Source organism: Mus caroli, unplaced genomic scaffold (genome assembly GCF_978045245.1).
Source record: "Mus caroli unplaced genomic scaffold, Mus_caroli_1 scaffold_14, whole genome shotgun sequence".
NCBI classification, from domain to species: Eukaryota; Metazoa; Chordata; class Mammalia; order Rodentia; family Muridae; genus Mus; species Mus caroli.
The window spans coordinates 116,168,477-116,180,707 of NW_028227269.1; the positions used below are offsets into that span (position 1 = coordinate 116,168,477).

Genomic DNA, 12,231 nt, shown 5'->3' on the forward strand with positions numbered 1-12,231 from the left:
TGAAGCTCTTCCCCATTTTTGTCTGTGTTTTGTCCAGACCAAAAGAGATGTGCACATATGCTCACGGCTCAGCCTTGATCTGTTTTTTTCAGAAGTTTTGATGCAGCAAGTGCACACTGTCTCTCTCTTTCTCTTTTCCTCTCTCTTTCTTCCCTCTCTCTCTTCTCTCCTTCTTTCTCTCCTATCTAATGATAGTGGGTGAAACTGGGTGGGGAGGGGGAATAAAGGGTGGAGAGAAAAAGAACCCACAAATCAGCAAAGACCAGCTACATACACTCTTGATAAATATACAACTCATGATAGTATTTTCCCTGTAAGACACACTAGTGCTTGGTAGTGGACAGCAACCAATAAGTACTTATTGAATGGGAATATTGGACCAGAGTGGCACAGAGATGACATCATAATAATGGTTAGTATTTGTGGACTTACTATATGTCAGTGACTATATCATCTGTAACCTTGAACAGATTGAAACAATAGGTTTTTTTTGCTCGTATTTCCACAAGAGTTCATGAGTTTGAGGTAAACCAGCTGAGCTCCTAAGCCAGAATTTGATTTAATGTGATTAAAAAGTTTGCCTTTTGTCCTACCTACAATAATGCTATAGGAAGAAGATAACCTCTTTATTGGGAAGATGTTGGTTCTTTGAGATTTATTCCTCACTATGTACTTCTGACCCTCCAGGACATTACCCCACTGTGTACACATGATACCCAGGGCGTTACTATATCAGAGTCCTTTAAAAGGATCTCAGTTTCATCTACTCCAGACTTTGGACATTTTAAAGAGGCCACTAGATACAAAGGGGCTCACAGCTGAAAGTCAAGATGTATGTGGAAATCTATGTAATCCATATCATGGCTGCTGGGCCTGGGGGCTTGCAAGGCAGAGCTGGGATACTGTAAGTGACCAGAAACACTATGAAAGTTTGTCTGACAAGACAGGAGATTCACAAGTCTACACAGGTTTCAAGCATAAGACTATAAGATGCCCAGTGACACCAAGAACCTACCTACTTCCTGTTTCCTTGTCTCACTTTTCAGATCCAGTGCTAAACTGATTTCCCTCAAGGGTAACAGGCTGGAGCAAATGTGACTCATGGGGCAGGACAGATATACACTGGAATACAATGGAATATGCTTTCAGTCTAGAAAGCTTTAATTTAACTATGAATACCCTATTAGGGATTGGGCTTCTAATTCTGACAAAATGAAGTGAGATCAGTTAGGAATCTAAAGAGGGACAGGAGCTAGGAAGGTAACATTAAAGTACCACTACTATTGACAAAAGTAACTCGAATGTTGTAATTTTAGAACAGAGCAGTGATGACATTGGTTAGCATAATGACCATGACCTTGGGCAGACCCTTCAACCCAAAAAAGATGGAATGTGTGTGTGTGTGTATACATACATGCATACATATATAAATATATATCTATATACATATATATTTATGAAGTCATAGTATGTTTTAACATTTTATTGAGAAAGTTTTTAATCATAGGATGATGTTAGAAATTTACATAGAAAAATAACTTCTGTGCAAATAGCCACACATTCAGAGAGATAATGCTATTAGCATTGAACAGTTACGTTAACTTGCATAAATGATCGATTTTGCTTTTGTTAGATATAGATCTCTAAAAGCAACCATTTAGTTTCCCTAAACATGCTCACTGGGAAACAGTACAGTGTGAGGGTTATTAGTATGTATTGAGGTCTGTATACCCTAACCCCTTATCCCACCACAGAACCTTAAGTCTTTCCAGGAAGTCCCTTAACTCTCTGTGACTCAGTTTCCTCATCAACTGGTAAGACAGCAATGGCAAGAGATGCTATGTGAATGAATGAACGGGAAGGGTTAGGACAGCACTGGCCTTGCGCAGTGGGATATGAGCGATAGCACCCTCCTGTTGACAAGAGAACCCTGCCACAACTCTGTTCTACTACACTGACCTTTACCCTTCCCTCCACACCTTCCTGGCCCTCACAGCCTTTTCAGGCGGTATTCAAGGGCTGCCCTGAAGACCAGGACTTTGCTTTCTCCATCCTCCCTGCTTAAGCCCACAGCCCACAGGCTGCTGGCATTTGACTTCAGAGGTTGGCCTTTCCTGTTTCACAGGAAACAAAGTGGAAGGCTGGCGTTGCCAGCTGTCTGGTGTTTGCTGGGAAATGTCCCCCCTCCTTCCCTACCATTTTTTCATAGTTCACCTATCTGCTTGTGCAATTGCATGCCTCTCCCACACACGCTACTTGCCAACTCTATCTCCAGTAATTATTCTGTTTTAGTCCACTGCAATGTACCTGCCAACAATCTGAACGGTGCAGGTGGCAGAGCGCTGTCTGCGCCCCCATTTGCATGCACCCTGTGGTGGCTACCTAAAGCTAAGCTCTGACATCGCTTACAAAGAGGACAATGACAGAGGCCCAGCTTGCGCCAGCGCTACTCAATTTACCATGCCATAGCTTCCTTTGCTTTCCCTTGCTTTCCTTTGTGTACTTATTTACTGTTTATTCATTCTCTTTTAAACACTCCTGTCCCCCATTTTTTTTTTCTTCAAGGAGGAAAGGTAAGAGCCAGCACTGTGTGAGACCCTGGGAAGTTAAAGTGCTCTCAGTTTAGCAAGGCACGCCCCCTCTTTCCCCAGCATTCACCTGGAATAATTAAACATGCAATCCTTTTGATTTAGGAAGAGTACTTTTTTCCCCTTTTGACCTTTATCAACAGAGATATGTTTTTAAAATATATTCTGAGTTCGTTTAGGGAATGTGACAGAAAACAACTAAAAAACGATGTTTCTTTTTTTTTCTTCTTTTTACTCTAACACACCATTTTTTTTGTTCATCGATTCTTTTTTCTTTATTTTTCTGAAGAGAGAAAAAAAGAACACTTTGGGTTTGGGGATGGAATTTTCTAAGATTGGATTGGACTTAACCGTTATCTTAAAAAAACAAAACAAAACAAAACAAAACAAAAAACACAAAAAAAAATTCATTATTTTAAAATTGGTGAGCTACATTCTTTCAATTATTTTTGAATTATGGAAAAAATACAGTTTTCCCACTCGGACAATGGCCTCCAGCTATTTACTGGGCTGACTCTGACTCAAACACAGCGATCAGCTCCAATCGAGCAGCCTGGCGTGCTGTGGACAGTGAAAAGGAATCCGAATTTGAAGTGGTGCGTCCGTCCACATCTCTCCACACCACAGCTTTCTGAAATTACAAGGCTGAGTGTGCAATTATTACATTTTTGTCTCAATCGGTTTTAGAGTGCTTCTGCTAAAACTCTCATTTTCAAGCAGTCTGATAAAGTATCGCTGGTCAAAAGGCAAGAAGGCTTTCTGTGGTTGCTTGCTAAGTAAAGTGGGGGTACAGATCGTTGGGAGCCCCTGTGGGTTTCCAGAGCCCTATGTGATCATAATTTCTTTCTTCAGGCACAGTGCTTCTCTCTCACTTGCTCCAGTGTCTTTGGTCTTCTTTATACCGTATCTTTCTTCCTTCTCTTATTATTAATTTTTCAAGGCCAAAGTAAAGCATTAGGACATGCAGGTGGCATTAATTTGTCCTGGCCAGGTGAAGGGCAGTCAATGCTTGCATTCCTTTTCTGCCCAAGATGCTTTCTGTGCTACTAAAGGTACTCAGCCTCCCTTTAGATAGATTTTTAGCATTCAAAATGACTGCTACAAAGCCCTGGGTTATTTCACCTTATGGAACTTCTATAAGAATTGCTTATTTTATGATCTAAAAAGGTCTTAGGTATCTTGTGTGCAAACAAAAACAAAACAAAACAAAACAAAAACCAACAACAAAAAATAGACAATTTGGATATAGGAATCTTCTGAGCTTTTTTTTTTTTTTTTCTTTTTTTAATGTGAGAAATGAAACTGAGGCCAAGGAAAAGAAGAGATCATTGGTTCATTCTTACACAGTCAACATGTTTTTTTTTTTTTTTTTTCTTTTGCACCAATTATGCACCAGCTCCACATATCAGGCTCTGGAGATCCAGGGCTGAGCAAAGCCCTCCATGAGTAGACTAAATCATGGTGTCCCACATGGTGTACATAGGCAAAGCACAACCTATACTAGAAATCAAGGCAACCATGAGGAGAGGCTTGGAAGCCAGGCTTCAGTTCTGCATGGTGTGGACTAAACAAGGGAAGGCTGCTGTGTGTACGACTTGCTGATTGCAAGAATACATCTGGGATCCAGCTTTCCAAGACCTATGCTTTGAGACCAGTCTTTCTCCATCTCCCTTGGAAGCCTGGCAAGAAAATTAAAAACAGGATTCTAGCTGCTCCATTCTTTGAATTTGGACATGCTTCCCTCTGTCCACTTGAGCCTGGGAGTCACTTCCAAATTGGATTTGTACCAAATTAGATGAACACCTTCATGCCCCTGCTGCCTTTCCCAGGGTGGTGCCATCAGGACTGTGCTGTATACTGTTTGAAAGGTGACTCACTACTTTTACTATGGTTGTAGAAAACAAAGAAAGTAAATAAAAATACAATTCTTCATTCCATAATAAATACAGAGCTGAAAGAATTTCTAGTTTATTTGTTTTATTTATTTCTAGCCAGACTGATTTCTAAAATATTAGAGGTGACATGTAAACATTTACATGAGACAGTAAGATTAATCAGATACTGCAATCACCACAAAAGGGAAACGGAGGTGTATATACTCCAAGGGTGTATATTTACAAGACTGGTGCATTGAAAGTCTTTGGTCCACATAGCAATCAAGACAAGAAAAATAATTGTAAGGACTGGGGATGTAGTTAAGATAGAGTGTTTGCCTAGCAGGCAGCCCTGAGTTCAACCCAGAGCACTACCTAAACTGGATGTGTTGGTTGACCCCTGTAATCCCAGCACGGTGGGGGAAGGCGAGCATGCACAGGAGAAATTCAAACTTCTCCTCAGCTCCTTTTGGAGTTAGAGATGACCCTGGAGCACAGATGCCCCTACAGAGAAAGTAAGGGAGATGTTTGCAATGGGAGCTTGTCTTTTGTGAGAGTAACTCAGTAGATGCACATACAGAAGCTACAGGCTGAAGAGGCAGCATGGGGAGGGGACTCACTTCTTATGCCCATTGACACATTTCCCAGTTGTTCTTTCCATTTTCAAAGTAAGTTTTGTTTTCCACACTTCTCTCTCTCTCTCTCTCTCTCTCTCTCTCTCTCTCTCTCTCTCTCTCTCTTTCTTTCTTTCTTTCTTTCTTTTTCTTCCTTAGAAAACCTTCTCTTTGAAAGCATCAGGAAAGGCTATTTTAAAATATATTTACTGTGTCTATCAAAGTGATCACATTTAATTCATATTTGAAATTTCCCACAGATACTGTGAACTTGATCCAACTGTAATAGCATTTCTTCGGTGGCCACACAGCTGTAAAATGAATTCTTTGCCATTAATCACTTAGCTATTTTAGTTGGTTTATGTGTTAGTTGGTGGCAGCAGAGAAATGAAATATGTCACTCCTATGGCATTGGCTGTGACTTGAATGTAAACATGGGGACCTGTGACTCCAGCTCTGGTTATAGTCATCTCATCCTGTGCCCCTCATTGAATGATGGATTCATCAGTTCAGTAAACATCCAGAAGGTGTTCACCAATCACTCTCTGCTAGATGTGCCGCTGGGTGGTAGTGAGCTGTAGAAAGAGAAACAACGTGTAAATAAATAGAAGCAAGTTAACTTTTATTTTGAATGGAGGTGAAGACTACAATGTGTTCAAAAGTGCGTGTTAGGAATCCCATATTTCACAGTCTGTGGATTACGAGAGAGGGGGACTGAGTGAAGATGCTATAGCAGTTCAGGTAAAGCATCGAGAGATGTGATGAGATGGAAGATCAGGAATATGTGCGTATTCTTGTGCAGAAAGGGAAGGGAGCATGTAAGCGGTTCAGTAACTGATGAGTAAGAAAACTATGGACTGACAAAGAAGCCGAGGTAGATGGTGACACTTGGGTTTCCAGTATAGCTCTGAGTTTTCAGTACAGCTCCAAGCAGCAGCTTCAAAGTACCTAGACATGAATACAGGAGCAAGAAATAGGCATTTAAAGATCAATGAGGTAAGAAGACATAGGCCTGGTGATGAATTAACTTTTATGATGGCAGTAGCGAAGACTTGGGGTTAGAAGACAAGGAGAAGTTGTGGTCTGGATGGTAGGAGGAGGCCAGGGAAGAGCTGTCTGAGGAGGCATCGGATGAAAGACAAGGGCAGTTTTCTCTGAGGCTAGTAAGACATGACTAGAAGAGCACTGGATTCTAACTTAGGTTCACTGAAGCCTTAAAATGGAACAATCATACTGAAACAGAGCTAGCAAATCTTCCTAAGAAGATAAGAATAAGTGAAGTGGAATCCAGGACATGACAAGTAACACCACCTTGTCCTTATTGTTCAAGTTCCTACAGAAGATGCTGTCCCTCACATCCTGTCTCAGCTAAACTCAGCAAAAGCAGAATACCTTCTCCTCCCCCACCCTTCCCTGCTAGCACCAAGAGACTCTCTGCTCCTTAACCCTCAGTCTTCCTTATTCTATGCACAGTGGATAGCCATCCTATATTTCTTTATGTCAAATCATTACAAAAACAATTTTTATTTGTTTATTCGCAAGATGAAAGTACCATCATTATTTAAGCGGATTGTGAAAACCACTGTAGTTACTTAGCAAGTAGTCGGCAATACAAAGAAAACAGGTAGAGGGAAAACTGAGCCTCTCTTCAACACATTGGTGGGTTTCCAAAGTGGAAAGCTGAATGTATAAACTGGTTTGGTTTCTGTTCCTGTGAAACAACACTGACCAAAAGCATTGTAAAGAGGAAAGGGTTTATCTAGTTTACTTTTCCCCATCACAGCCCATCACTGAAGGAAGGCAGAGAACAGACGCAGAAGCAGGAACTGCAGAAGAGTGTGGCTTATTATGGACTTGTTCCACTTCCTTTTCCTTAGGACCCAGACTCACCTGCCCAAAGCGTGGCATCTACCCCTCCCACATTAATCAAGAAAATATCCCATAGACACACCAACAGGCCAGTCTGATGGAAACATTCCTCTACTGATATCATATTGTGAAATGGTTAGCCAGTAAGTTCTTCCACAAGTCACAGTAAGCCCTGTGCACCAGGATTTACTACACTTTTATGGTCATGTAATAGTATTTCTGTGCTCTTGATATCTATTCTCTACATTTACAGTCTTTCTATTCAGAAGTTGAAATCTAAGGAAGCTGTTAGAAACTAGGAAGACCTCAAAGAAGTTGTTAGTTTAGACTTCAAGAGTCTTGCCCACAAAGGAGAGACCAATGTTTGATTGGCAAATGGATAACTTGGATTCACAGGTCGCCAAGCATAGTGAGCTTCTGTTACTGACAAAACCATCTGGGTCCTAGCCAGATAGGTTAGGGATAACCCACTACCTGGCTACAGGATTAAACTGAGAGATTTCTTGGGAAGGTTGAGTGAGAGGGAAGAGCAGAGCAGGACAAAAAGAGTGGGTTAGTGAGAGAGGGTGAACATAGCGTTGATTCAGGATGACAGTGACTGGTCCCATTGCCAGGACATTTGCACCAACATGAGCTAACAGAATGGGAGGGAGCTATAGAGCATTGATGGAAGGGAACAGAGGAAAATAGAGGACTAATGTAAAGAATTGTATCTGGCCTGGGGCAAAAGGGATGAAGGAACCTTTTAGCCATAATTCTTCAGAGCATCTAAAAGGTCATCTTCCAGATGTGTCAGGAACAAACAGAGCTGTTGTAGGGTGAAAACTATTGGGAGAGATTGCATGGAACATTTTGTTTGGGTGTAGGGTGAAGTTCAGTAAGACATTTAAAAGACAGGGTGAAAATAGGTTAAGAGGATAATAAGGAAGAGTGATCACCCAAAAGAACTTCTGGAGGGAATCAGAGTCATGCGTAAGAGGCTGTGGTTGCATTTTTCTGGTCCCTGTCTCTAGCACCCATTCCAAACCAGTTAGGATTTGTTGACATGAAAGCAGCATTGTTCAGGGAGGACACAAACCGAATCCCATCCTTAGCAGCAGTCAGATCTAGTCCCCCCCCCCTTTTTTTAAATCTTGGAATACTGCAGCAGTCAAGGAGTCAAGCTGGTCCTGAAGGATGTGAACAGTTCTGAGCTGCCAAGACAGAGGGTAACTGATGTAAAGAAGGCTTGAGTCCTGCTGTTTTGGTTCTGAGTCCCACAATCAATGTTCAGAGTGGCAAGAAGAAGGATGAGTCGGATGGCCCATGGCGCACTACTCCCCTTTCAGAGGTCACTTGAATTGTTTTTAGAGGGTTGGGAAAGTTGATCTCTCAATAAATGTTTTAAGGCTGACAGAAGGGTAGGGAGGGGAGCAGCAGTTGAAATTCAGAAAAGGGTCCATTCCAAGGGGCCATGATAAAGGTTAACAGTTGGCAAAGATCCAGAACATAAATCAGCAGGTGATAAGTGTACAACTTGGTGGGGAACATTTAGAGACAAAGCTACATGAGGAAAACTTTTACATGCAATTGTACAACAGTCTGGACCATGTACCAGAGTTCTGTAGCAGGATATGGTAACAATAATTAGCTGTTTGTTACTTCATTCTCCTGCATAAAGAATAAGGGCCTGGAAACTTTGTAAATGAAGTCAGTTAAAGTCAGCATCCAAGGAAGGAATAAAAAGTGTTTAAGTGAACTTTGTGTATTTGTTTGAAATATTAACACTCTTAGGTATTATTTGATGAACAAAAACAGGGTATCTTAGGTAAAACAAAATTTTTGATTAGAAACAATTTGATAATATGAAATTTTAAAAATTTGTACTTTAAATTTCCATATCTACTGTTTGAAAATATGACAATACATATTTTTATTAACATCAAATTGTTGTATCTATATTCCAAGAAACAATTTAATTGTAAGTTGTATTTTCCAAGAAGAAATGATTTCCAATTTAAAAAGTATACTCCCAGAGACAATGTCTGTCTTGCCAAGGGGGAAATTATTCACTTTTCAAAGTTTTCTAAAGTTAACTCTATTAAAAGAACACAACAAATCTCTACATTTTAATTCCATAACAACCAACATATGAAAGATGAAAGTAGTTGGTCACATCAAATCTGTAATAAATAATTACATCTAACACAGATTGAATTGACAAAGAAGGTTAAAGTTAACTCTTTGCTTCATTTATCAATGGTCTTTTGTCTCTAGGTCACCACATACTGACAGAAATAAGAAAAATTCTCAACATCATTCTGTTTAAAATATATTGGCACAATTTTAAAACCAAGTGTGATGGTTTGAATATGATTGGCCCATGGGAAGTGGCACTATTAGGAGATGTGATCTTGTTGGAGTAGGTATGCCCTTGTTGGAGGAAGTTCATCACTGTGGGGGTTGGCTTCGAGGTCCTATACTCAAGCTTTGCCCAGTGTGGAAGAGACCCTCCTCCTGGCTACCTGCAGAAAACACAGTAGTCTCCTCCTGGCTCCCTTCAGGGCAAGCTCTTAGCAATTCCAGCACCAAGCTGCCATGATTCCTGCCTTGATGACAATGGACTGAACTCTGAAACTGTAAGCTAACCCCAATTAAATATTTGCCTTTAAAAGAGTTGACTTGGTCATATAATTTCTTCTCAGAAATATTTAGTTCTGGTTTCCTCTTTTACCGAGACCCGCCAACATGGGCAGCGTTAGCACCAAGACCGTGAAGAAGGCGGCTCGGGTCATCATCGAGAAGTACTGCAAGCACCTGGGTAATGACTTCTACAGCAACAAGCACATGTGCGAGGAGATCGCTATTATCCCCAGCAAGAAGCTTCGGAACAAGATAGCCGGCTATGTTATACATCTGATGAAGCAGATTCAGAGAGGTCCTGTGAGAGGTATCTCTATCAAGTTGCAGGAAGAAGAGAGAGAGAGAGGAGAGATAATTACGTTCCTGAGGTCTCAGCCTTAGATCAGGAGATCATTGAGGTGGATCCCGACACCAAGGAGATGCTGACGCTTCTGGACTTTAGCAGTCTTTCTAACTTTCAGATCACTCAGCCTACGGTTGGGCATGAATTTCAAAACACCACATGGAGCTGTTTAATCTGTTATGCCATATTTTCAATAAGCCTGAAAAAAAAAAAAACAAAAAACAAAAACAAAAAAGAGAAATGTTTAGTTCCAAATAAAACAGGAAGATAAACCAATTAAATGAGGTTTAGTAAATATTGGTTTGGATTTTCTTAGAAAACATCTGCAATCATCACTGCCAAAGCTTGTATCCTCCTTGTAGGCTTCAAGGTAAGAGCACAGACACTGGCCCAGATCTCTCTATCAAGATAGAGACCAGATTTTATTCAAAGCACCACAGATGAGCCCAGGTTGGAGAGAGTCTTCTTCAGCTAAGTCATTTCCTCCTCAAGACTCTGAGGTCTTGGGTTATCACATAATAGAATCATTTGTTGGCTCTACAAGTATTAAACCAACTATCAAAAAACACTTGTTGGACACTCTGAATAACTTTCCAGAGCTTTGAGTTTGATGAGAGAGTATCTGACATCTTCCTTTAATGAGAGAGCATGGGTAGTTAGGGTATAGACCCTGAAATCGGCTTTCGTTAAGAGAGAGAACTGAAAACCAGGGTAAAGGGCAGAACCAGTTGAACTAGGATAGAGGTTCAATAATAGTCCAGTGGTAGGCTTATATACAAGGTTCTCATGTTTACACTATCCTCATTTTATAGTACAAGTGACATTGAGGGCAGAGTAACTACTCAACTCTCTGTTGCATCAACATTTAGGCTGTGGGTGCAGACTCAGTTACTCCACTGGGCAAAGGAATCTATCTCCTATCATGTGAGACATGATTCATCTTTATATAAGGAGGAATATATAAATATATATATATAATTATATATATTATATACATAGTATATATCATATATATACATATATATGTATATATATGAGTGTGTGTGTGTGTGTGTGTGTGTGTGCGTCTGTACTGGTTGGGCCATTCCCAAACTTCTATGTTGCTAACACCTATCCTCTGATACTCCTGAATTATTAATTACTAAAGTCTATATTTCATCTTTGCTATCATAGAACCAATGGGGGTGGGGGAGTGCCCCTGGAGCAGCTCTTCCCCAGCTCTTACATGATTGTATGTTTTCCCTTCTGCAGCTCTCAAGCCTGGGTTTTATTCCTTCCCTGGCATGGTGATTCTGCTTCTTTCTCAGTTCCCTTGCCCATGAATCCTAAAGTCCCATCTCTGTCTCTCTGCCCAACCATTGACCACCAGCAACTTTATTCACCAATTAAAGCCAACTGGAGGCAGGGAGCCTCAGCATCTTACATGTAGACATGTGAATTCCCATGTAATTTTGGGAACCCAATTAATATAATACAAGCAATAAACCAAATCTACAATACATTTGAGTGTGTTGGGAGTTTTATGGAGACCATACTGCCATTTTGTCTTATGGAGCGACCTAAATCAGTTTATTAGGTATTAGAAATCAACAATTCCAAACTTGAGCTAGCAAATAGCTATTTGTTCGATGTATATTGAGGCCAGATTTGTACTGAGAGATGAACAAGTGATCTCAGTATAAGGTTTTCCAAATGGAGCTTTTTGGATTAGCCTACACTCAGACTGAGGGTATGTATGTTGGGATGGAGAATTTGGAACCCATGGCTGGGCCCAGGTCTAAGTAAAGTGGATGTCAAGATCCTGTTTCTTATAGTGTCATCTAACTTCTGGAAAGACCAAATGTTCCTGGAACATAAATGGGTCTCCAAAACCTACAGTTCTAGGGTTAAGGAGTACAGGGCCACTGGAGAATTCAGAATTCTCAAATCAATGGAAAGTCTCTGGTGTCATCAACTGAATGAGCCTTAAAGTTCCAGTGCACTAAACTCCAGAGAGCCCCCAAACCTAACTAGGGCACCTCAGATTTAGGCCCATGATTTCCTTCTCTCAGTGGGTTTTTGTTTATTTGTTTTGTTTTTGAGTTATGTGTGTGTTTTGGTTTAAATGCAGCATGGCCTCTTACCTAGGCCAGATGGTGTCAGGACAAACAGTAGGTGAGACAGGAAGGAAGGAGACAGAGAGTGAAAAAAAAAAAAAGGCTGCCTGAGAGAAATAGCGTTTTGGGCCAGGGTGCCTATGAGAGCTGCGGGGAACTGGGAGAGGGGAAATAAAGGGGGTAGGAGAGATGACCTGCATCCTGTCAGAGCTCGGAGAAACCGGG

General features: G+C 40.8%; 1 pseudogene; it reads left to right on the forward strand.

Annotated features, from left to right (window-relative positions):
- Positions 1-9,672: 9,672 nt before the first annotated feature.
- Positions 9,673-10,083, forward strand: LOC110307457 (small ribosomal subunit protein eS17 pseudogene; annotated as a pseudogene).
- The last annotated feature ends 2,148 nt before the right edge of the window (positions 10,084-12,231 follow it).